The following is a 24,074-nucleotide window of genomic DNA, read 5'->3' as shown; positions in this document are numbered from 1 at the left end:
AGATTCTAGATATTAATCCATTATTTGTTGTATACTTTAGAAATATTAACTCCCATTTTGTCAATTTCCTCTTCACTTTGTTTAGTATTTCCTTTGCAGTGCAAAAGCTTCCTAGTTTAATATAATCCCATTTGTCTATTTTTTTTTTTAATTTTATTGCCTGTGCTTCTGGTGTCTTTGCTAAGAAATCTTTGCCTATGCCTACATCTTGCAGAGTTTTCCCAATGTCTTCTTCTAGTAATTTGATGGTATCAGGTGGTAGATTTAGATAACTGATCCATTTTGAGTTGATTTGTGTATAAGGTATAAAGGAGGGGTCTTATTTTATACATCTGCACAAGGAGATCAATTTTATCTGCACCATTTGCTAAAGAGACTATCCTTTACCTAGAGAATGATTTTTAGCTCCTATGTCAAAGATAAATTGGTTATAGATGCATGGATTAATTTCTGCAATTTCTATTTTGTTCCATTGGTCTACATGTCTATTTTTTGTAGCATTACCAGGCTCTTTTGATTATAACTCTCTGTAGTATGTCTTGAAATATGGTATTATGATGTCTCGGCTTTGGTTTTTTGCTTAAAATGGCTTTAGCTATTTGGGGTCTCCCGTGTTTCAAAATGAATTTTAGCATAGCTCTTTTTAGATCTGAGAAGAATGTCATTGGTATTTTGATTGAGATCACATTGAATATATAAATCGCTTTTGATAGTATGGACATTTGGTGATATTAACATTCCAATCCATGAACATGGAAGCCTTTTCCATTTTTTGGTTTCTTCTTTTACTTCTTACTTTAATGTCTTGTCATTTTCATTGTAGAGATCTTTCACATCCTTGGTTAAATTTATCCCAAGGTATGTACATTTTTTAGCTATTGTGAATGGGACCGATCTTACAAGTTCTTCCTCAGGCATGGCATTAACTATATATACAAATGCTATTGATTTTTGTGTGTTGACTTTATATCCTGTAACTTTACCAAACTCTTTTATGAGTTCCAATAGTCTCTTCATGGAGTCTTTTGGTTTCTCTGTATATAGCATCATGTTATCTGCAAACATGGATAATTTGATTTCCTCCTTTCCATTTGTATCCCTTTGATTTCTTTCTCTTGCCTAATATCTCTGGGTAAAACTTCTAGAACAACATAAAATTCTAATGGTGAGACTGGACAACATTTTCCAATTTTGGATCTTAGTAGAAATGCTTCCAATTTTCCCTCATTTAATACGATGCTTGCTGTGCGTTTGTCACGTATTACCTTGGTCATGTTAAGGAATGTTCCTTCTATAATCAATTTGCAGAAGATTTTTATCATGAAAGGATGTTGTGATTTTTATCAAATGCTTTCTCTGCATCTATTAAGATAATAATATGGTTTTTCTTCTTCAATGTATAAAGTGATGTATCACATTTATTGATTTGTATATGTTGAACCATCCCTGCCTACTAGGAGAAAATCCCAGTAAGTCCAGGTGAATAACCTTTTTGATCTGTTGCTGGATTCAATTACCTAGTATTTTGCTGAGGATTTTTGCATCTATGTTCATCAGGGATATTGATCTATATTTTTTCTTCTTTGTTGTGTCATTTTCTGGTTTTGGAATTAAAGTGATGCTAGTTTCATAATAGAAGTTATGAGGATTCCCTCCACTTCAGTTGTCTGAAATAGTTTCAGAAGAACTGGAATTAGCTCTTCAAAAATTTGATAAAAGTCAGCAGAGAAGCCAGCCGGTCCTGGGCTCTTCTTCATTGGGAGGATGTTTATTATGGATTCAATCTTCACCTTTGTTATTAGTTTATTTAGGTTTTCTGTATCTTAATGACTCAATTTTGGTAGATTGCATATGTGGAGAAATCCATCCATTTCTCCTAGATTTTCCAATTTGTTGCCACATAGCTCGTTGTAGTATTTTCTGATGATTCTTTTTATTTCTGTGGTGTTCACATAACATCTCCTTTTTTATTTCTGATTTTAATTTGGGTCTTCTCCCTTTTTTGATTAGGTGGGCCAATGGTGTATCCAATTTTGTTTATATTTTCAAAACACCAGCTCTTCATTTCTTTGAGATTTTGTATCTTTGTTTCAATTTTATTAATTTCTTCTATGTTTTTAATTATTTATTTCATCCTATTAATTTTGAATTGAGTTTGTTGTTTTCTAGGTCCCTGAGATACATTGTTAAATCCCTCTCCAATTTCTTGATGTTGGCACTATTGCTATAAACTTCAATAATAACACTGCATTTACTCTAGTCCCTAAGTTTTATACATTGTGTTGTCATCTTTAGTTTCCAGGTACTTTTCAATTTCCCCTTTGATTTATTCTGTGACCCACTATTCATTCAGTAGAGTATTGTTCAGTCTCTATGTGTTTGCATATTTTCTAGAGTTTAAGTTGTTAATTTCCAGCTTCAATCCATTGTGATCAGAAAAGATACATGGTATGCTTTCAATTTTTTTGAATTTGCTGAGACTTGCTTGATAGCCTAGCATATGGTCTAACATAAAGTTCCATGCACTGATGAAAAGAATATGTATTCTGCAGCTGTGCAATTAAATGTTCTGTAGGTATCAATTAAGTCCATTTGGTCCAAAGAATAGAACAGTTCTTGGTTTCTTTGTTTAGTTTCTGTCTAGTTGATCTGTCTATTGATGAAAGTAGGGCTTTGAATTCCATCTGCTGGTTCACTCCCCATATGGCTGCAATGGCTAGAACTTCCCTGATCCGAAGCCAGGAGCCAGAAGCTTCCTCCAGGTCTCCTTCATGGTTACAGGGGCCAAGGAATTGAGCCATCTTCTACTGCTTTCCCAGGCCATAGCAGAGAGCTGGATCAGAAGCGGAGCAGCCAGGATTCAAACAGGTGTTCATATGGGATGCTGGCACTGCAGGCAGTGGCTTTACCTGCTCACAACAGCGCTGGCCCCAACATTTGTTTTAAATAGCCTGGCGCCCTGGCATTAGGTACATATACATTTATTATAGTCACATCTTCCTGTTGAATTGATCCTTTCATCATTGCACAATACGCTTCTCTGTCTCTTAACAGTTTTTGTATTAAAATCTATTTTGTCTGATATTAGGATGGCCACTCCTGCTCTTTCTTGCCTTCAATTAGCATGGAATATCTTTTTCCATCCTTTCACTTTCAGTCTGTGTGCATCTTTGTTGGTAAGGTGTGTTTCTTGTAGGAAGCAAATAGGTGAGTCTTATATTTTAATCCTTTCAGCTAGTCTATAATTGGAGAATTTAGGTCATTTACAATCAAGGTTACTATTGATAAGTAATGAATTTGTCTTGCCATTTTCTCATAAATATCCTTATTGTTTGCTTTGGGTAGCCTTTGTACTTTTCCTAGGAGATTTTCTGACTCCTCACTCTTTCATAATGAGGACTATCTTTTTCTGTTACTGTATGTAGCAAATACTTAAGCATCATTTATAATGCTGGACAAGTGGGGACTAACTCTTTCAAATTTGCTTGTTTGAAAGGTCTTTAGTTCACCTTCATTTATAAATGAGAGCTTTGCAGGGTACAGTATTCTGTGTTGAGAGTTTTTTTCTTTTAGGATTTGAACTATGTCTCTCCATTCTCTCCTAGCCTGTAGTTTGATGAGAAATCAGCTGCAATATAATTAGATAACCTCTGAAGGTAATCTGGCATTTCTCTAATGCATATTTTAGAATTTGTTTCTTTATGTTTTACTGTTGAAAGTTTGATCATAATGTTTCATAGTAAAGATCTTTTCTGGCATATCTATTAGGAGTCCTATATGCTTCCTATACTTGGATGTTCTATTCTTTCTCCAAATTAGAGAAGTTTTTATTGTTATTTCACTAAATAGCCCTTCTAATACATTCTCTCTTTTCACACCTTCAGGGACTCCTAATACCTGCATGTTAGGTCATCTGATAGTATTCTATAAATCTCAAACACTGTTTTTAGCTTTTCCAACTTTTTTTAATCTGACAGATAATTCCAAAGATTTGTCTTCTAGTTCATTTATTCTATCTTCTGCCTCACCGAGTCTGTTGTTAAGGCCTTCTACTGTGTTTTTATTTGACATATTGAATTCTGCATTTCTAATATTTCAGATTGATTTATCTCCCATAACTCTCTTCGTGAAATTTTTCATATATGTCATGTATGGATTTCTTTAACTTCTCAGTAATCTTGTGATCATTCTTTTGAATTTGTTTTCAGGCATTTTATCAACCTCTTCATTTTACAATCTAATGTTGAAGTGTTGTGTTCCTTTAGGGTAGTCATATTATCTTCCTCATTCATGTTTCTTGTGTTCTTACATTAATTTTAGGGATTTGTGATACCACTTGTTGGTTTTCTCCTCTGATAGGTTTGAACTATGCTTTCGTGGTTTAGTGCAGTATCTGTTCCTCCAGTGGATACTCACAAGAGGGTGCTGGGTAGGGCCAGGAAGCTTCACTCAGTGCTTGGGAGAGGTGCCAGAGTCCAGGGTGACACCCAAGATGGGCATGGTAGATCTCTAATCATGTCAATGGCAGAAGAGGAGGAGAGCTGTATGTTCACATCAGCTGTTGTGATCACTGCCTCATCTTCTCCATGCCAAGGTGATCAGTGCCCAGGATGAGCCCACTGTAGCTACATACCCACCCCTATATGTACATGAACCACACAAAGGATCTGTGCAGTCCTCAATATGAGCATAGATCCCTCTGCAATGACCTACACCAACCACTCAGGGAACTCTGAGCCTCTGAACTGAGACACAGTGATTTCTCATAGACCCAGTTTCACCCAATACCCTATCATGTAGTCACAGAATTCCCACAGCCATAGCACACATGGGTACCACAGTCATAGGGAATAGAGGATCCACTCTCAGCTCTGCCAGCCTATTCTATCCAGAGAGCCAATGTTTTTGCAGAGCCTGTTGCCTGTCAGTGTTCTGCCTCAGTGTTAGGTAGGGGAGTACCTTATGGGCTTAAGCAGGGGCCCTGCCCCTTCCACCCCTCCAGGGCAGACCCAAAGTCAGTAAGGACCACAGATTTATCCCTCAGATAAAGCCCCCTACTTGCATGCACATGAACTGAGCCTGCCTGCTCTTGCCTTACCAAGATGTTGCTACCTCCCTGGTGGTTGCTGGGAGCCCTTATGGTGGAGGAAGAGCAGCAGGCAACATGCTCTCTATTCACAGAGTTAAATGGGCACCCTGAACCCTGCTGGCACTCCAGGCCAGATCCAGTCAGTGTAGTCCACAAGGTTCTCCCTGAGGTAAGATCAGCAGTGACGTGGGATGCCGCAGACTCCTTTCACTTCTCTTTAAGAAGCTGAAGGAAACAAGGAAGCTTCCCTGCTCCAAGCCTGGCGGTTGCTCAGACACCAGACAGCTCCCTAAGCTGAGTAAGTCAGTGGGTGACTGTGGAATTCCCTCAGCTAAAACTCTGGAGTGGTGGGGCATGCAGCATTTTTTTTCTCCTACCTTGGTAAGATGGGGGCTGGCAGCCAGCAGCTGGTTGCACCAATCATCTGGCTACAGTGGTGTTTCTATCTTCTCTCCTCCTGTCTCAGAGCATCATCTTTGTTTTTTCACTTTTTGGTTGAAAATTTCCCTCAGTAAGACCTCTGGAATTATACTCTTTCCCTCTGTTCTTTTCATATCCCAGAGCAGATGAAGTTAATGTGGCTACACTCCATCCAGATATCTTGGAAGTCTTGATATACACTCTTGAAACTAAATTTCTTTTTCTCTCATGGACTGCAAAGTGTGTCAGCTCTATCAACGATGTCTGGGTTCAAATCCTGCTTCTGTCTCTACCATCCACATACCCCTGATTAAGTATGTCAATTTACTCATCTTCCAAAGGGAGTGATAATAGTACCTACCTCAAAGGTTTATCAAGAGAATTATACAAGTTAATACATGTAATGCATACAAAAAAGTCTGTTGCATGTAGAAGTTGAACAAATACTAACTTTTATCAGTTAACACAAAAGTACATTCCCTTCTTCCTACTCTAAATAAAATAAATATGACTTCTAATGCCTTGAGGAAGTTTCTGTTTGGGACAACTGCATTGACATTACCCAGGAGTTTTCCGGAAATGCAGGAATTCAGTCATCACATCATACTTAGTGAATAACAATCTGCATTTTTAACAAGTCCAAATGGATGCACAGCATAGCTTGCAAAGTCCTGCTTTAACACACCATCAGCCCATTGTATCTATGCCTTCTTCCCCAGAGCTGCCCCTTCCCAGACTTCCCCATACACCATACAGAATTATTGCTTCAAAATCAACAAACTATAAAATTTTCTATTAGTTCATGTTGTTTCCTTATCAGACCTGAACCCCTGATTTCCCATAAAGACACAGCTTTCTCTGCAACCTTCTGCAGTAATGAAGCTTATTTATTCCTGCACCCCAAGGACACAAAAGACAGGAAATAAAGTTGTCTTCCTTTGTTGCTGCTGATGTCCTTTCCAGTAAAACATTCTGCTCTGTTTGGGGCCATGCCATTGACCGCAACTTTCTCCTCTTCCTTGTTCTGCTGAACTTCAAATCTTTCATATGAGCCCTTTCTTCCATCAGTCTTTGCCACCATTTTTCCCTCCATGCCATTGTTATCTCTCCAGGGGTCTACAATAACCATATGGACAATCTATCTCCCTTTCAGTTTCTTAAACACCTGTTTCCCAGTAGCTTTCTCCAACTTCACAACAGCTCATATTTCCTGGGTTAAACATTGAACCTTGTCATCCTCTAGAATGGCTCCAGTCTCAAAAGTACTAGTTTAAATTTCAGCACCCCACTTTCTGGTCATAAACTCTTTTTCTTCCAGTTTACAGAATTCCTCAATTTCATTGATGGTTCTATTTTGTTTCAAAAGGCTTAGCTCATAATTTCCAAAGACAAAATTCCAAATGCCATAATTCCAAATTTGAAATCTCAAAAGATTAAATTCCCTAAAATCTAAAATCCCAAAAGAACAAAATCCTAAAAAACGTAATTCTGGAAAAAAATTTAATTCTTTAAAAGACATGTATTTTACATTTTTAAAGAGAGATATATCTGAGACTCAAATCAGCCCTCATATGGGCTGCGGCTTTACCCACTATGCCACTTAGACTGAACATGAAGGGCTGGAAAAAGATATACCAGACAAATGGAAGCCAAAAGCATGCATGAGTAGCTACCATAACAGATAAAACAGACTTTATATCCAAACTGTAAAAAGAGACAAAGAAGGATATTATATTTTGATAAAAGTTTTGATTCAGCAAGAAGACATTCCAATCATAAATATATATTAACCCAACGCAAGGCCACACAGATATATAAAGCAAATACTATCAGACCTAAAAAGAGAAACAGACTACAGTAAAGTAAGAGTAGATGGCTTCAACACTCCACTCGCATCAATGGACAGAGTACCCAGACATAAAATCAAAAAAGATACATCACAGTTAAAACATATTATCAAGCAAATGGACCTAACATGTAACTCAAAAGCTGTAGAATACACATTCTTCTTATCAGCATAAGGAACATTTGGTAGGATATACCATTTAATAGGCCATAAACCTAGTCTCAGTTCATTTAAAAAGACTGAAATCATACCATGTACGTTCTCAGACCACAAAGGAATAAAACTGGAAATCAACAACACAACAACTGAATATTCATAAGTACATGGAAATTAAACAACATGATAAAGAATGATCAGTGTGTCATCGATGAAATTAAAAAGTAAATCAAGTACTTTCTTGAAATAAATGTAAATGAAAACATGACATATCAAATTCTATAGGATACAGCAAAAGCAATATTAAGAGGGAAGTTTATAGCATTAAGTGCTTACATGCAAATAAGAAAAACACCTCAAATAAAAGATCCAATGAGGTATCTTGAACACTTAGAGAAACAAGAACAAACCAAACTCAAAATCATCATGAGGTTAGAAATAATAAGATTCAGATCAGAAATAAATGAAATAGAAACTAAAAAAACAACAAAACAAAAAAGCTGTTTTTTGAGATGATAAGCAAATGGATAAACCTTTAGCCAGATTAAAAAAAGAAATAACTCAAATAAATAAAATTAGAGATGAAAAGAGACATTACAACTGACAACACTGAAATACAAAGAATCATAACAAACTACTATGAAAAACAGTTTCGTGCTGAAAAAATTTGTGTGCTGGAAAAAGCTTTGTGCTGAAAAACCTCTAAGAAATGTATAAGTTCCTGGATGCATATAACCTACCAAGATTAAACCAACAAGATACAGACAATCTAAACAGGCCCATAACTAGCAATGAGATTAAAGTAGGAATCAAAAGTCTTTTATCAAGGAAAAGTCCAGGATCTGACAGCTTTTCTATTGAATTCTACAAAATATTTAAAGAGGAACTAACTCCAATATTTCCAAACTATTCCAAAATACTGAATAGAATCAAGTTCTGCAAAACTCTTTTTATGAGGCCAGCTTCACTGTGATACAAAAACTGAACAAAATTTTTACACAACACAAAAAGAAAACTAAAGACCTATACCCTTGATGGGCATAGATGCAAAGATTCTTAACAAAATACTAGCATATCTAATCCAAAATCACATCGAAAAGATCATACATCACAATAAACAGGAATTTATCCCAGAGATGCAAGGGTGGTTCAATATTCACAAATCATAAATGACATCAACAGAATAAAGAAAAAACCATACATCAATAGGATGTGGAGAAAACATGGTACAATTCAACACCCTTCATGTTGGAAAAAAAAACCCTCCACAAATTAGGTATAGAAGGAACACATCTCAAAACTATAAAGGTTATACATAATAAACAGCCAATATCACACTTAATGTGGAAATGCTAAAAGTATTTCACCTCAGATATGGAAAAAGGCAAAGATGTCCACTTTCATGATTCTTACTCAACACAGTACTAGAAGTATTAGCAAGAGAAATTCAGGAGGAAAAAAATAAAGGGTATAAAATTGGAAAAGAAGTTCAAATATATATGTAATTCAGTAAAGTTACAGGTTACAAAATAAGCATACAAAAAGTAATCTATTTTATATACTAGTGATAAACTCACTGAGAGAGAAATCAAGAAACGAATCCCATTCATAACAGCCACAACAAAATAAATATTCAGAAATAATTTAATCAAATAAGTAAAGCTCTCTACAATGAAAAATTATAAAACATTGACTAAAGAAATCAGCAAAGATACAAAAAAATGGATATATATTCCTTGCTCGTGGATTGGAAGTATCAATATCATTAAAATGTCTATACTACTTAATTTACAGATTCAGTACAATGACAATCTAAATACCAACAACATTCTTTACAGAATTAGAAAAAAATCCTTAAACTCATTGGAATCACAAAATATCCAAAGAGATCCTTACCAAAAAAAAAAAAAAATCAAGCTGGAAGCATCACAATATCTGACTTCAAAGCATACCTCAAAGCTATAGTAATTAAAACAGAACAGTACCAGCACAAACACCAACACATGGATCAGTGGAACAGAATAGAAAGCTCAGAAATTAATCTACCTACGTAGAGCCAACTGATTTTTGAAAAAGTGCTCAGACCATATATTGAACTAAAGATAATCTCTTCAACAAATGGTGCTAACAAAACTGGATGTATGTATATAGAATGAAGTAAGATCCATACCTCTTAGCATATACAAAAAATCAACTTGAGATGGATTAAAGACATATTTAAAACCTGAGACTATGAATTTGCTAGAAGAAAATGTCGGGAAACACTCCAACACATTGGTGTAGGGGACAACTTCTTGATGAGACCCCTAAAGCATAGCCAACAAAAGCAGAACTAAACAAATGGCATTATATTAATCTCAAAGCTTCTGCACATCAATAGAGTGAAGAGATATTCAGCAAGCTACTTAACAAAGGATCACTATATACAATATATTAGTAACTTTAAAAACCCAGCAACAACAGCATCAACAAAAACCCAATCAATTCAGTTAAGGAAAAAAAAAAAAAAAAAACCTCAACAGACAGTTCTCAAACTAACAAATACAAATGGACAACAAATATATGAAAAAATGCTCAAAATCACTAGCCATCATGGAAATGCAAATCAAAACCACAATGAGGTATCACTTCATCCCTGACAGGATGGCTAAAATCCAAAAGACAGGGAGTCTGGTGTCTGATGAGGATGTGGAGAAAGGGGGAAAATTATACACTGTAGATAGGAATGTAAATTGATGCAGCCACTGTTAAACACTATGGCGATTTCTTTAAAAAACTAGCAACAGACTTACCTATAAGCCAGCAACCCCACTTCTGGGTATAGTACCCAAAAGAAATGAACATGTTGTTTCAAAGAGATACCTACACCACCATGTTCATAGCAGCATTGTTCACAATAGCCAAAGCATGGAATCAACCAAGATACCCATTATCAGATGAACGGATAAAGAAAATGTGGTATATATACATAATAGAATATTAATCAGCTATTAAAAAGTGAAATTCTACCACTTGCAGCAAAATGGATACAACTGGAGTACATTATGTGGAATGAAATGAGCTGGACACAGAAAAACAAACTGCATGTTCTCCCTCATATGTGGGAGCTAAAATTTAAAAAGAAAAACTAAAAAGGAATAGATGCCTGTTTGTATTAGTACTATCACAAATACAGTTTTTGTTATATAACTTTGTCCAAATAATGTTACACTGCTAGTTTTAATGAGCTGTGATTACTTTAAAATTTACCGTGCACAGACAAAATGGTCATCTTTCCATCTGATTTTTTTAATGGCCCTTGCCTATATCCCTGCTAAACTAGGGCCTTTTGCTTTTCTACTTGTTTAACTCATTATTTAGTGGAGCATTAAGTCCTTGACTGCAATGTAAATTAAAAATATGTTATCTCAAAAACTAAGAAAAAGGTAAGAAGGAAGGAACGCTGGGAGGAAGGAAGGGAGGGATGGGGAAGGCAAGAGGAAAGAAATATTACTATATTCTTAGAATTTTATCTATGAACTATATTGAATCTGTTAAAAACTAAAAAACTAAATAAAAAAAATTTAAGAAAACAAAATGCCTGGGACCAAAAAAAGAAAGAAAGTAAAAGTCTTTGCATGGACTATTGTCTACAGATCTTGTCTATATTCTCTGTTGAACACTATGGTTAGTAGTGCATTAAGCCTGTGATGATAAAGTACATTTAAGGTATGTTATTGCAACTATGAAAAGGGAAGGAGAGGGGAGGGGAGGGGAGGGAAGAAGGATGTACGGAAGGAGGTATAGGTATGGTTATGTTCTTTGAATTTCTAGGAAATAATAAAATTTGTCTTTCAGGCCGGCGCCGCGGCTCAATAGGCTAATCTTCCACCTGCGGCACCAGGACACGGGGTTCTAGTCCCAGTCGGGACGCCGGATTCTGTCCCGGTCGCTCCTCTTCCTGTACAGCTCTCTGCTGTGGCCCGGGAGTGCCCAAGTCCTTGGGCCCTACACCCGCATGGGAGACCAGGAGAAGCACCTGGCTCCTGACTTCGGATTAGCATGGTACGCTGGCCGCAGCAGCCATTGAGGGGTGAACCAACGGAAAAGGAAGATCTTTCTCTCTGTCTCTCTCTCACTGTCCACTCTGCCTGTCAAAAAAAAAAAAATTGTCTTTCAATTCTTTACTTATATAAGGTGAATAAATTTCATGTGTTTCAAATATACAGTTTTAGGAGCATACTTGCCACCCTACTCTCCCTCCAGTCCACCTACCCACCCTCCCTCCTCCATCTTTTCTTATTCTCTCTTCTAATTTTAAAATGACATACTTTCAGTTAATTTTATAATCATAAGCTTAACCCTCTATAAGTATTCAATAGATAGTAATAAAAAAGCAACTTTTAAAAAATTTAAACCAAATAAGCTTAACTTTTAATTTCAATTCTAAAACTAAATAAGAAATATAAGTATATATTACTCTATTTCCATGAAGTTATTTACTACAATTTCCTTCAGATCTCTAGAAAGAGTAACCTGTCTGCTCTGTCCAGCCCTGCCTCAGGGGTGTGTGCCCAGTTCCAGCCTGGTCTTCCCTGTTCCTCTGCATTTAATCTTTCTAGATGTCATCATGCCACAGGAAGTGACACCAGCAGGCTCCTCACTTCTGTTCATTAAGCAATATTTAACCGTCTGCCAGAATACATACTGATTTTTCAGAAAAAGGCAATTTCCTCCTATCTCTTCTTTGTCACTGGCCCAAGAATTTGTCCAACTATCAACACATTTTCACCCTAGTGACTTCACTCAATTCTAGAGGTCTTAACCTCTAGAGTTGAGATGATGGTATAGATTGTTTTGACTTTTTGTTAAGAAGAATGCAGATAAAGAGAGAACTAAATCTCTTCACATAGTATAAACTTCTGAGCAATGCAGAACTCACAAGTTGTGGCCACATGCACAATGGAGTAAAGAGGGAAATCTATACATGTAAACAAGGAACAGAAACAGGGCACAAAGTGCTGGTCTGAAAACCAAACCTTGACTCCCGTGCCACCCAGGGTTGCCTTCCTCCCCCTGGGGGTTACTAGAGAGTTCTCAGATCTGTAATGAATTCCTATGAGTAGCTGCAGCTTCGAAAATGCCATACCTAAGAGGAGTGTGCAGTACCCAGTTGCTCATTTGGGTCTGCAGCTCTGGAAAGAGATACAGAGTCAGGAACACAGAACCTCCCAATGTTTTTAAAAATAAATGACTATGGCTAGGGTTGTGGCAAGTGGATTAAACTGCCACCTGTGACACTGGTATAGCACTGGCATCCCATATCAGAGTGCCAATATGAGTCCCAGCTACTCCACTTGTAATCTAGATTCCTGCTAATGCATCTGGGAAAGCAGCAGAAGACGGCCAAATGCTTGGGCCCCTGTCACCCACAGGGGAGACCTGGATGGAGTGCCAGGCTCTTGAATTCAGCCTGTCCCAGTCCTGGCGATTGCAGCATTTGGGGAGTGAACCTGAAGACCTCTTTATCAACCTCAATCTCTCTCGCTTTCACTCTCGCTCTTGCTTTCTCACTCTCCAGCACTCTGCCTTTCAAATAAAATAAATCTTTTAAAAAAAATAAGTGACCATTGAGCATGAGTGCTGCTTCTCTGGGTGCTCGTGTATGTTCTTCCACCACCTACCTAGTCACTAACTCACAAATTATCCACCGTGTTGAATACCAATAACCACCAAGTAATGACAGTGCATTTGTTTGTGACAGACTTTCTCCCTCATGTAGAGGTGCTGGGCAACTGTCTACAAATGGCTTAGTTCCTGACAGGCCTGCTATTCAGATAACTGCTCCTCAGATAACTTTCCCTTTGGAAATCCCCAAAGTTTTCTCTTTCCTTTGCAGGTCTGGGACACAGATCCCCACCTGAAATCCATGAATCACTCTGAAAGTCCTCTGTCATGAAGTACACGGTTTCAGAAAAACAGATGGTTCCACTATGTGAATGGCCTCCACCTTAAAAAAAAAAAAAAAAAAAAAAGAATTGTCTTAAGTCCTGGAACTAGGACACCCACATTTCTCATAACACAAAATAGAATTATTCCACTTTGCCTCCATCTGGTTTTCATAAATAGTAATGATTGAGAAATAGAGGAAGAGATGAGAAAATGGGAAACTAAATGTATCTTCTACCCATTCCCCTCCAGAGGACTAGAGTATTATCCTACTCTCTTTCCCATAACAAAGAACGCATCCCTCAATCCCCACTGCACTGAGAAAGAAGAAATTACAGCACTCCCACTCCCACCACAGAATCTAAATGTTTTTAACCTCTCTATATTAACTGAAAAATAATGAAAATCAAATAAAAATAATATTTTTAAAATAATTTGTTTTCTGAGTTACACAAAGTCAAAAAATTATCAATGGTATAGACTAGGTGAAAGACTCTCAAATTTCCTATTTTATAAACTTTGGTTTTTATTTTATTTTGTTAATCCATAATACACAGTTTTTCTACTTTTGGCTATGAAATAAATATAAGAAGAGGCCTTAAGCTGCTCTTTATATAAAGTTAGTTATGAGATCTAGAATAACATATTATGTTACTACAGATTAATATAGAATAAATCATTCAATGTGAATAACTATTCATCAAGAAATTATGCAGGGTTTTTCCCACACTGGTATATGCCATACTGAGTTGCTAGAATGTAATGTTCATTTTATTAATTGAGCAAAAAGAAAAGCAGCACTAGACCTCGCCAGTGCAAAGTTTTTCACTAATAAGATGTAAACAGAATCTTAGATAAAGAAGAATTATAAGGTTTTTAAGATTTAAACATCTTTTGAAAACACTTCAAAGTAAACCTAATGATTTTTAACAACGGCCAAGTGGAGGGATACTGTTGTGAGCACCAGGCCTTAGAATCTAAGTCATTAGCAACAGAAAAATTATAAATCTAAGTGAAGTTCCTTCCTAGATCCACTAGACATGAATCTAAAATGCTGCCAAGAAAAACATTTCTCATTCACAGCGCTGAAAAAGAGTCCTTCCTATGGACATGAGAGGAAGTCATTTGCCAGATGTTGCTGTTTATTTTACAAGTCTCTCTCTGACTTGTGCTTATTTTCTCTTGACCTCCCCAACTTCTCCCATATACACCACATGGAGAAAAACCAAAGCTCTGTAAACCTTGCTGGAGAAGTATGCAGTGATTGCAATCAATACATCAGTCTCAACATGTGTTCTTGTTTATGAATCCAATCTAATTGCTGATGGAGATTGAATGATTAGGCCTCCCCCATCCAATGCTATCTGGACATCCATCAGTAAAACCATGTATTTTACAACTTGGCATCATGAAGCACATCTATGATGGAAACTTTCTCTTTAATGATAACAAGCCAATTAATGATAAATCGAGATAAATAAAATAAAAGGAAATCAAACCAAAAAGAAGTGTGTTATTTTTTTAAAGTCATCCAAAGTCCTTAGATCTCCCCAAAGATCACACAGTAGAATGTCAGAGGTTCCACTTTACCAAACAGGATAGAAAGGAATGTCCCTATAAGTCTTGTTATCCCCTTCCAGACAGAATCAAGCTGGCTGATTCAGCAATAAGGTTTTGATTCTTCAACATTATATCACATACACTTTGCTAAGCCTTCCACACCTCCTTGCCTTGTTGTCCAAAGCCAAATTAGTTTTGTTGTAGGTCCTGCCTCTGCAGCTGTGTCCAGATTTTGCCATCACAGGCTGTTGTGATTCCCATGGTCTTATATCACTTGCTATCTTCTGGGTTCATCCAAAAAGTAGAAGCTGAGAAGACAGGGGCAGATGATAGGGTGAAGGAAATAGAGAAAGCCAAGTCAGAGTCCAGTCAGTTGCAAATGAGCTCAGTGGAGCTGAGTTCGTCAAGGGTTACATCAAGAAACTCAAGGGGCTTGGATTTAAATAATTTTAAGTATATTTGAGAAAATTTTAAATTTAGATAAAAATACAGTTACAACCCTATATATCATCCCTAAAGCACATCCTAACACAGAGAGAATGGCCCTGGGTGGTTGGTAAGTGTTCAATGGTCAATGAATGAATCAAAGAAAGATTGAGCAAAGATATTCTCATTATATCTTTGTTAACAAATCCAACTATTACACTGTTTATCAGGGCTTGAACCCTCCCAAATTTTTGGAAAAACTTCTCTCTTAGAATTCAGCAAAAAGTGGTCTCCATGCAATTGCATACCACCAGTATTCTTTGTACCCTATTCACATAATTGACCTAACGTTGGAAATATCTAATGCTATAATTTACATATTTTAATCCGGTATTTTATACTCAATGTGTTTTTAAAACACATTCCTTTCAATTCAATAACAAATCTTACTTGGTTGTGGTTTAACATAACATTCTCAAACTATCTGCAGTGGAAGACCAACTGGTTTTTAAATTTTCAATCTGATGTACAAAGATATTTTCTGTAAAATAGACATGAATTGTCAGAAAAAGAAAGTAAAGCCGAAAGACAGAGAAGATACAAACTCCATTTTGATCATTAGACTCAACAGACATAAAATTACACTATCAAGCTATTTTCAACTACATTGAAAGCTTCTAAGAGGTCTCAGTTTTTCAATCTATCTGGTCACAAACTGCTCCCTATCAGGCTATTTAGCGGTACCCATCTGTAGATCACACTAAGAGCCACATTGGTTTAAGTCGTTTTCTTATTCCTTTTTTTATTGCATTGGCCATATTTAGAATGGTATCACCTCCTTTCCCTAACACTGAGCTCTTAGATCTTTGTAATCGGGAAAGCCCATTCTGTGTGGTTGAAACTTATTTCCAATATTTTTAAACATAAAATTATTTTTAATCATCCTATCCTTCAATTTCTGAAATACTTATATTAAATTACCTGTCAAAAGTCAAGATATAAAAAGATCACTAAGAAAATGTTTCATTTGGGGCTGGCGGGGTGGTGCAGTGGGTTAATGCCCTGGATGCAGCGCCAGCATCCCATATGGATGCCAGTTCTAGTCCCAGCTGCTCCTCTTCATATCCAGCTCTCTGCTGTGGCCTGGGAAAGCAGTAGAAGATGGCCCAACTCCTTGGGCCCCTGCACCCACGTGGGAGACCTGGAAGAAGCTCCTGGTCCCTGGCTCCTGACTTCAGATCAGTGCAGCTCCAGCCGTTGCAGCCATGTGGGGAATGAACCAGTGGATAGAAGACCTCTCTGTCTCTACCTCTCTCTGTAACTCTTTCAAATAAATAAAATAAGTCTTTAAAAAAAGACAAAAATATCTCATTTTCAGAAGGAGATTATTCTCACTTATACACGTTTCTGTTCTCCCACTGAGAATTCTTCTAAGTCCTATTTTCTTGGCATTAGGAAATAATGAAGATACATGTCTGGGCCACAATACGTTCACACAGACAACCGCATGACTCTCTGTATGCTGTTATTTTTGGAGGTTATTTTCAGAAGAGAAGGATTGGGAGAAGAAAGACCGTGTATTTTATGTTTCTCGCTTTCTCTCTCTACCCCCTACACCCACACATACTTGCGCACACAATCAAGACACTTATTATAATGGCTTAGTGGTCCCATGAAGTGTTTGGCTTTGTAACCAGACATACTTAATTCAAGTCCTAAATAAAGTGCCACTCACTAAGCATGAAATCTTGGGAAAGTCACTCAAGCTTCTAGGTCCAGGTTTTACAATAGCTTCTCCATAAATGTTTTTTTAATGGTGTTGAAAAGTAGTATAGTAGAAGCTGAGTAAAGAGCACCATACTTTTTCATTTGTATCAGTTTCATAGGGTTGGGATTGTGTGTGTGTGTGTATGTGTGTGTAACTTACAAATTATTATATTGTAGATATGCATCATACATCACTATTCTGTAGAAAATTGGTACTCACAACACATGTGCTTTTAAGCAATTGATTCATAACAACCATATTTCTGGAGCAAACCATTATTTCTATTCAATCACCATTTTATAATTGTTCACAGGTTCAAATACAACATAAGGCACTGATTCTACCAAAAAAACACAATCACAAGAGAAATTTCTAAATATACTGTTATTCCATTAATTCTTCTCTCAATAAAAAGAGATACAGTCTATAAAGTGTCACACAAACCATGACGGACAATTTTAGCAGAGTTTTGCTACACAAAAGAAGGTGCCGTGATTTTTTTTATCCCATAAGTGGAATGGGAACCCTCTAGCAGAGAGGCCATGAAGCATCATGGAAAGGACCCAGAATCTGAGATCAGAGGCCATGGGGAGACCACCCTGGACTGCCAATATTCAGCTACATTTCTAAGAAGTTTTCCTTCATTTAAGAAAATAACAGGGGCCAGTGCCGTGGCACACTAGGTTAATCCTCCGCCTGCAGCGCCAGCATCCCATATGGGTGCCAGTTCTAGTCCCGGTTGCTCCTCTTCCAGTCCAGCTCTCTGCTGTGGCCAGGGAGGGCAGTGGAGGATGGCCCGAGTGCTTGGGCTCCCACGTGGGAGACCAGGAGGAAGCACCTGGCTCCTGTCTTCGGATCAGCGTAGCTCCGGCCATAGTGACCATTTGGGGAGTGAACCAACAGAAGGAAGACTTTTCTCTCCCTCTCTCTCTCTCTCACTGTCTGTAACTCTACCTGTCAAATAAAAAAAAAATACATAACTCCAATGGGATATCCTGACAAATACATGATATAATATAAAGGAAAAACATTTTTGTAAGCTTATGAATTTTCAAATGTTTTTAAAGACGATGATGATGAATAAAAATAATACTCCACTTCATTTTAACTTACAAATCTTCCATGAGAGCAGAAACATGAAGAGTACTGTTTAAAAGAGTAACAAGGCCGGTGCCGCGGCTCAACAGGCTAATCCTCTGCCTTGCGGCGCCGGCACACCAGGTTCTAGTCCCGGTTGGGGCGCCGGATTCTGTCCCGGTTGCCCCTCTTCCAGGCCAGCTCTCTGCTGTGGCCAGGGAGTGCAGTGGAGGATGGCCCAAGTGCTTGGGCCCTGCACCCCATGGGAGACCAGGAGAAGCACCTGGCTCCTGGCTTCAGATCAGCGCCGTGCGCCGGCCGCAGCGCGCCAGCCACGGCGGCCATTGGAGGGTAAACCAACAGCAAAAAGGAAGACCTTTCTCTCTGTCTCTCTCTCTCTCACTGTCCACTCTGCCTGTCAAAAATAAAATAAAATAAATAAATAAATAAAAAATTTAAAAAAGAGTAACAAAAGCACCCACTGTTACAGCCATTGATACAGCCTGAGCATCAATGACACCCACCCCAAGGCTGGATGTTCTACCAAGAAACTGCCAACCACTGAGTACCGTGAGGCAGGTCACAGTTCTGCATATAAATATTCTTCTTATTCTCCATCTTCTAAAGAGACAGAAAATTCAAACTTCTCTCCCAGTAGCCACAACAACTGCGTTTGTGGTAAGGAATTCTTTCACTGAAGCAGTCAAAAACAGAGTAGCGCACAAAACAAAGAAACGGGAGTGTGACTACATGCCCATCTTAGCTCTCAGCCGGAAAAGAAGCCCCCAGAAAGATAGGGAGTGACTGCTCCCAAGGTCTTTATTTGCTGTGTGTGGTCACTTGCATTTTTAAAAATATCTTTTCCCAAGTCCCCTTCTCATTCCCTAGTACAAAAAGCATGTGGTCACTGTCTGCAACCATGCATTCTAGTGATTCATGTGGAGGGCCTGACCCCAGGCCTGAAGACGCCTAAGTGGTTTGGGAGGTTCAACTGCCAATGTATGTTACTTTTGGCAGGGCAGATATATGGGAAACTGTTCTCGTGTTCTTTGGCTCATACACTTTGCATGTCAGATGAAAGGGCGATGCAAAACGACAACTGTTCCAGACCAAAGAAGATTTTGAATTGAGTTCAGTTTGGGGGAGACACAGAGTGACAGTGAGATGGGCGCTCTGCCAAATGTGTCTTCTAGACTCTGCGCTGTCACTCACTCTGCTCCCTGATCCGTATCTGAGACTCTGATTTGAAGAATTTATCCCAGATTAAAACTTGATGATCACTAGTAAAACACAGCACCTACAATGAAAATCCACAACTTTCCTGCAGTTACCTTAAGAACTATAAAAACAAACAGCTTTCTGCTGTGCAAGCCAGGAGTAAAAAGTGAAATTACTTAAAGGAGTGAGTCACGTCTATATTTCCACTGACTCATTTCAGTTATTTAGTTGTTAAATGTTTATTAGTCTGTATACATATTACGAAAGTAAGTGAACTAAAACATTTCTTTTTGTTTTGCACCTCTTTAACTTCTCCCATCCACCAACATCACTGATAGAATAAGGAATTTTGTTCTTTTAAGCAAAAGGAAAGCAAAGGAGAATCTGATTGTGATTAATTTAGTGCATCTGAAGGGGAACTTATTTTTATTTACACTGTTAGAGCAATACTGTACCCATTACAGAAAATTTGAAAACGAAACAGAAAATGGGGAATTGTAAATGGTTTGATTGCTCACTGCCAACCATGACTTAGAAACTTTTTCTTCCAGATTTTTCTAGCATAACTTTCTCAGAAGAAAGCACAGGTCTTTCCTCCCAAATTATGGCACCATGCTTGTCATACTTAACATGCCAACATAAGCATTTCTCCAAGTTATTACAAATGTCATATTCTTAATGATTGCATGCCAATAACATATGTTGCAAAATTTACAAAGCCATGCCTCCATAAATGTGCACTTCAAGTAGCAAGTTTTTTAAAAAATTTTATATTTGTCTGTAAAGTACGAGAAGGTTTTCTTTTTGGGGGGGGGGGACAGGACAGGGCCCTGCAATATTTGGAGATCAAATAGGAGCCAAGAGAGGCATCAGCTGGGCCTTTTTGACCACCAGGCCACTCTTCAGAGTAACTGCAAAGGAGAGTCCCAGGGAAAAGCCTCACATTGTGCCTCAGCCAGCTCTGGCAAAGAAATGGACCAACTGGCAAGCACGCTGGAACTAATGCTTATCCCATTTCACAGCCAGGCAAACATGCTCATCAAAGAACTCCTGATTTTCTACAAGAGTATAAAATGGCTTCCAGAGTACTGTGAGGTAAAGGGCCAAGGGGCAAGCAACAAATCCACTGTCACAGCGGCAAATGGAGTAAGGCGAGTGGGCCACTCCCACAGTAGGGTGCTTGTAAGGAAAAGGAAAAGGAAACAATCCCAGCATATTAGGAAGCAGAGTTTCAGAAAGGCTCACCAGGAACTACTGTGTATTTATTTATTCACAAGAGTTGCATAAAGAGACTTCTTTGTTAAAACCATTTTACTTCTTTTCAGCAGCACTGATATTGAAGGAATATACTTGAGATTCTATGTTTAAATTTTTCATAACTACTATGACGATATAGGACGACAAAATGATTTTACTAGAAAATTTTTCCTAATAGTAGTTTGAAATACATCTGTAATGAGAGAGAGAGAGATCCATTGATGACTCAAAGAAATACCATGGCTTAGAGAAACAACATATGACTTAAAATCTTAAGACAAAGGTACTGTTTCAAAAAAAGCTTTAGAAGTAAAATAACTTTGAGGTGGGCAATTGGTGCAAAGGTTAAGATGTCACTTGGGTTGCCTGCATCCTATATCAAAGTGTTCATCCTGGTTCTGCTCCCCATTGTAGCTACCAGCTAATGTACACTCTGGCAAGCAAGAGTGATGACTCAAGTATTTGAGTCCCTGCCACCCATGATGGGGACCAGGACTGAGTCCCTGGCTCCTGGTTTCAGGCCGGTCCAGCCCTGGCTGTGGTGGGCATTTCATGGGTGAACCAGCAGATGGAAGATCTCTATCTTTTTCTGCATTTCAAATAATAAATTTTTAAAATAACTATGACCAAAATTGGTTTTAAATGGGTAGAAAAATAAACTCTACAAACCCAAGATGTAAAGTGACCTAGCTCACAGGTCCTAAGAAAATACAAACTGCAGAGAGGTTAAAAAAATTTTTCAAAGAAAACTACTTTAACGGAAGAATTTATTAGACACTGCATTGATTATTCAGAGTTTTTCAATTCCTTCCTCTCAAAGTATTTAAGGATATAGCAGAGAGTTTTTGCTCTCAAAAATTCTGGAAGGAGTTCTATGAAGGAGAGAGATGGCCTACAGTCTAGACGGTCTCTTAAGAGAGCTTCCTGTGTACTAATCCTGGATGTCATTCATTACTCATCTCCTAAGAGGTAATCCAAACAGATTAAGAAATAAAGTGCTCTCCTCTTTGGCTTTGGAAGCTATTTTTAAATTAATATTTCCTGTTCCCTCCCAAAAACCCTGGAACCTTTGCAAACAGTTGTTGAATAGCTATAATTCCTTCCCATATTCATTCAGCATTCACCACCACTCCCAAGAGAAGCAACACTCACTTTAAGGTATCATAATATCAAATGCTATAATAAAGGAAAAATGGATTTATAGTGTCTGATAATCAAAGTCTCCTATTTTGAGAAAGCACTGCAAAAAAGAGAGAGATTTTTGCTTTAGACAAAGATGGTGAGAGTTTATATAAACTATTAGTACTTCAAAGCCTCACTCAGACTATACACAACCCATTTTGTAACATTTTGCATTTTTCTTGGGGCAAAACTATATTTCACATAACCAAGTTTACTTCGTTTTACTTAGCTTTTTAATTGTATGTTCATTTGTTGTGCAACAACTTTTTGTTTGAGTCCACTGCAGCAAAGTCCCATGATTAATTCTGGTAAATTTCTGCTAGTTTTTGTAAAGCAAAACTCAAAGAATTTTAACACACACACACACACACACACACACACACACACAAGGAATGACATGCTTAACAACATGTATTACAGGGGCTGGCGCCATGGCACACTTGGTTAATCCTCTGCCTGCGGTGCGGGCATCCCATATGGGCACCAGGTTCTGGTCCCAGCTGCTCCTCTTCCAGTCCAGCTCTCTGCTGTGGCCCAGAAGGGCAGTGGAGAATGGCCCAAGTGCTTGGGCCCCTGCACCCGCATGGGAGACCAGGAAGAAGCGCCTGGCTCCTGGCTTTGGGTCAATGCAGCGCCGGCCATGGCGACCATATGGGGAGTGAACCATCGGAAGGAGGACCTTTCTCTCTGTCTCTCTCTCTCTCTCTCACTGTCTATAACTCTACCTGTCAAATAAAAAAAAGAAATTAAAAAAAAATATACAAACATCTAGTTTAAACATCAAAGGAAAATTTAATCCCACCATTTCACACAAAGAAATTCTTGCAAATGTGGTTATCCAAGGATTTCTATAATCTAGTGATTTTAAAGGAATTTGTCCTTTAGTTAGGAAACACACAAAAATTAAAATTAATAAATGTAAATAAAATTTTAGGAAATATTTTAGTTTGGAAAAGAGAGGATTCTATATGATTTCACCATAAAGAGATAATGTACATATTTGAGGAAACAAATGTGTTCGCCCTGATTTGAATATTATACACTGTATACATGTATCAAGACATCACAAGATGTATCCCATAAATATATATAATTTTTATGTAACAGTTTCAAATAAAAATATATTTTTTAAAAGAAATAGATCCAGGGGCCAGGGCCAGCGCTGTGGTATAGCAGGTAAAGCCACCACCTGCAGTGCCAGCATCCCATATGGGCACTGGTTCGAGTCCTGGATGCTCCATTTCTGATCTGGCTTTTTGCTGTGGCCTGGAAGAGCAGTCGAAGGTGGCCCAAGCCCCACATGGGAGACCAAGAAGCTCCTGGCTCCTGGCTTCAGATTGACATAGCTCCAGCTGTTGTGGCCGATTGGGGAGTGAACCAGCGGATGGAAGACCCCCCTCTCTCTCTTTCTCTCTTCTTCTCCTTCTCTCTCCGTGTAACTCCGACTTTCAAAATAAATAAACAAATCCTTTAAAAAAATAAAGAAATAGATACAAAGGGGAGGAAACAAAACCCACAAAATTCTCTTTGGAATTAACTACTAAACAGCAATTACAGCCTCAATAACACAGTAAACATTTTCTACAATTAGTTGATCCACTTGATTTCACACTACTATACATTATACAGTAGTATATACAGTAGTATATACATATATACTACTATACATTCAAAACAAAAGCTCTTTAAAGATTCGAAGATCCCTATTCCATAGTCAATTATGTAAATGTCCAAGTCCAGACACTAAACTGTAGTATTTGGAAAACAACAAATAGAAAACAGTGTTTCCCATTAATCAAAAATATTTGCTATAAGGATGAACCACAGCACCTACAGTCTATACAGCCCCCTTGTTAGCATAATCCTCTAACCAGCGAGAGTTCACCATGTTGCAATTTTTGTCTTTATAACAAAAAAGAAAACCACATTACATAGGTTCTCAGAAATAAAACGACTCCACTATTTATAGGCACCATAGAAAACTGCTCTCACCAAATGACTCTGGAAGTCCTTGGAAAAGTATGGCAGGGATTTTATTGCGAGCCAAGTGGGTTTTGATATCTAGATGAATGGTTCTCAAACATCTGTATTTATCAGCATCACAGCAGTTGAATCGAATCATGCACAATTTAGGGCATTTCAAAGAT

General features: G+C 37.9%; 1 long non-coding RNA gene across 2 annotated transcripts in view; it reads right to left on the bottom strand.

The window, feature by feature from the left end:
• Positions 1-24,074, bottom strand: part of LOC149125004 (uncharacterized) — a 160,138-nt gene that overhangs the window by 4,677 nt on the left and 131,387 nt on the right. The window contains exons 3-4 of one of the 2 annotated variants that reach the window (XR_016211902.1): positions 13,411-13,500; positions 10,034-11,641 (exon numbers count right to left, since the gene is read on the bottom strand). This is a non-coding gene — a long non-coding RNA (uncharacterized LOC149125004). Of the gene's footprint in view, positions 1-10,033; positions 11,642-13,410; positions 13,501-24,074 lie in introns of those variants that run through there. The other variant, XR_016211903.1, reaches the window with a different exon arrangement.

The sequence above is a fragment of the Oryctolagus cuniculus genome, chromosome 8, assembly GCF_051225735.1.
Source record: "Oryctolagus cuniculus isolate XC-2025 breed Fujian yellow rabbit chromosome 8, ASM5122573v1, whole genome shotgun sequence".
NCBI lineage: Eukaryota > Metazoa > Chordata > Mammalia > Lagomorpha > Leporidae > Oryctolagus > Oryctolagus cuniculus.
The sequence above is the reverse complement of the archived record's forward strand: the minus strand, read 5'-3'. Positions and strand labels throughout refer to the sequence as shown.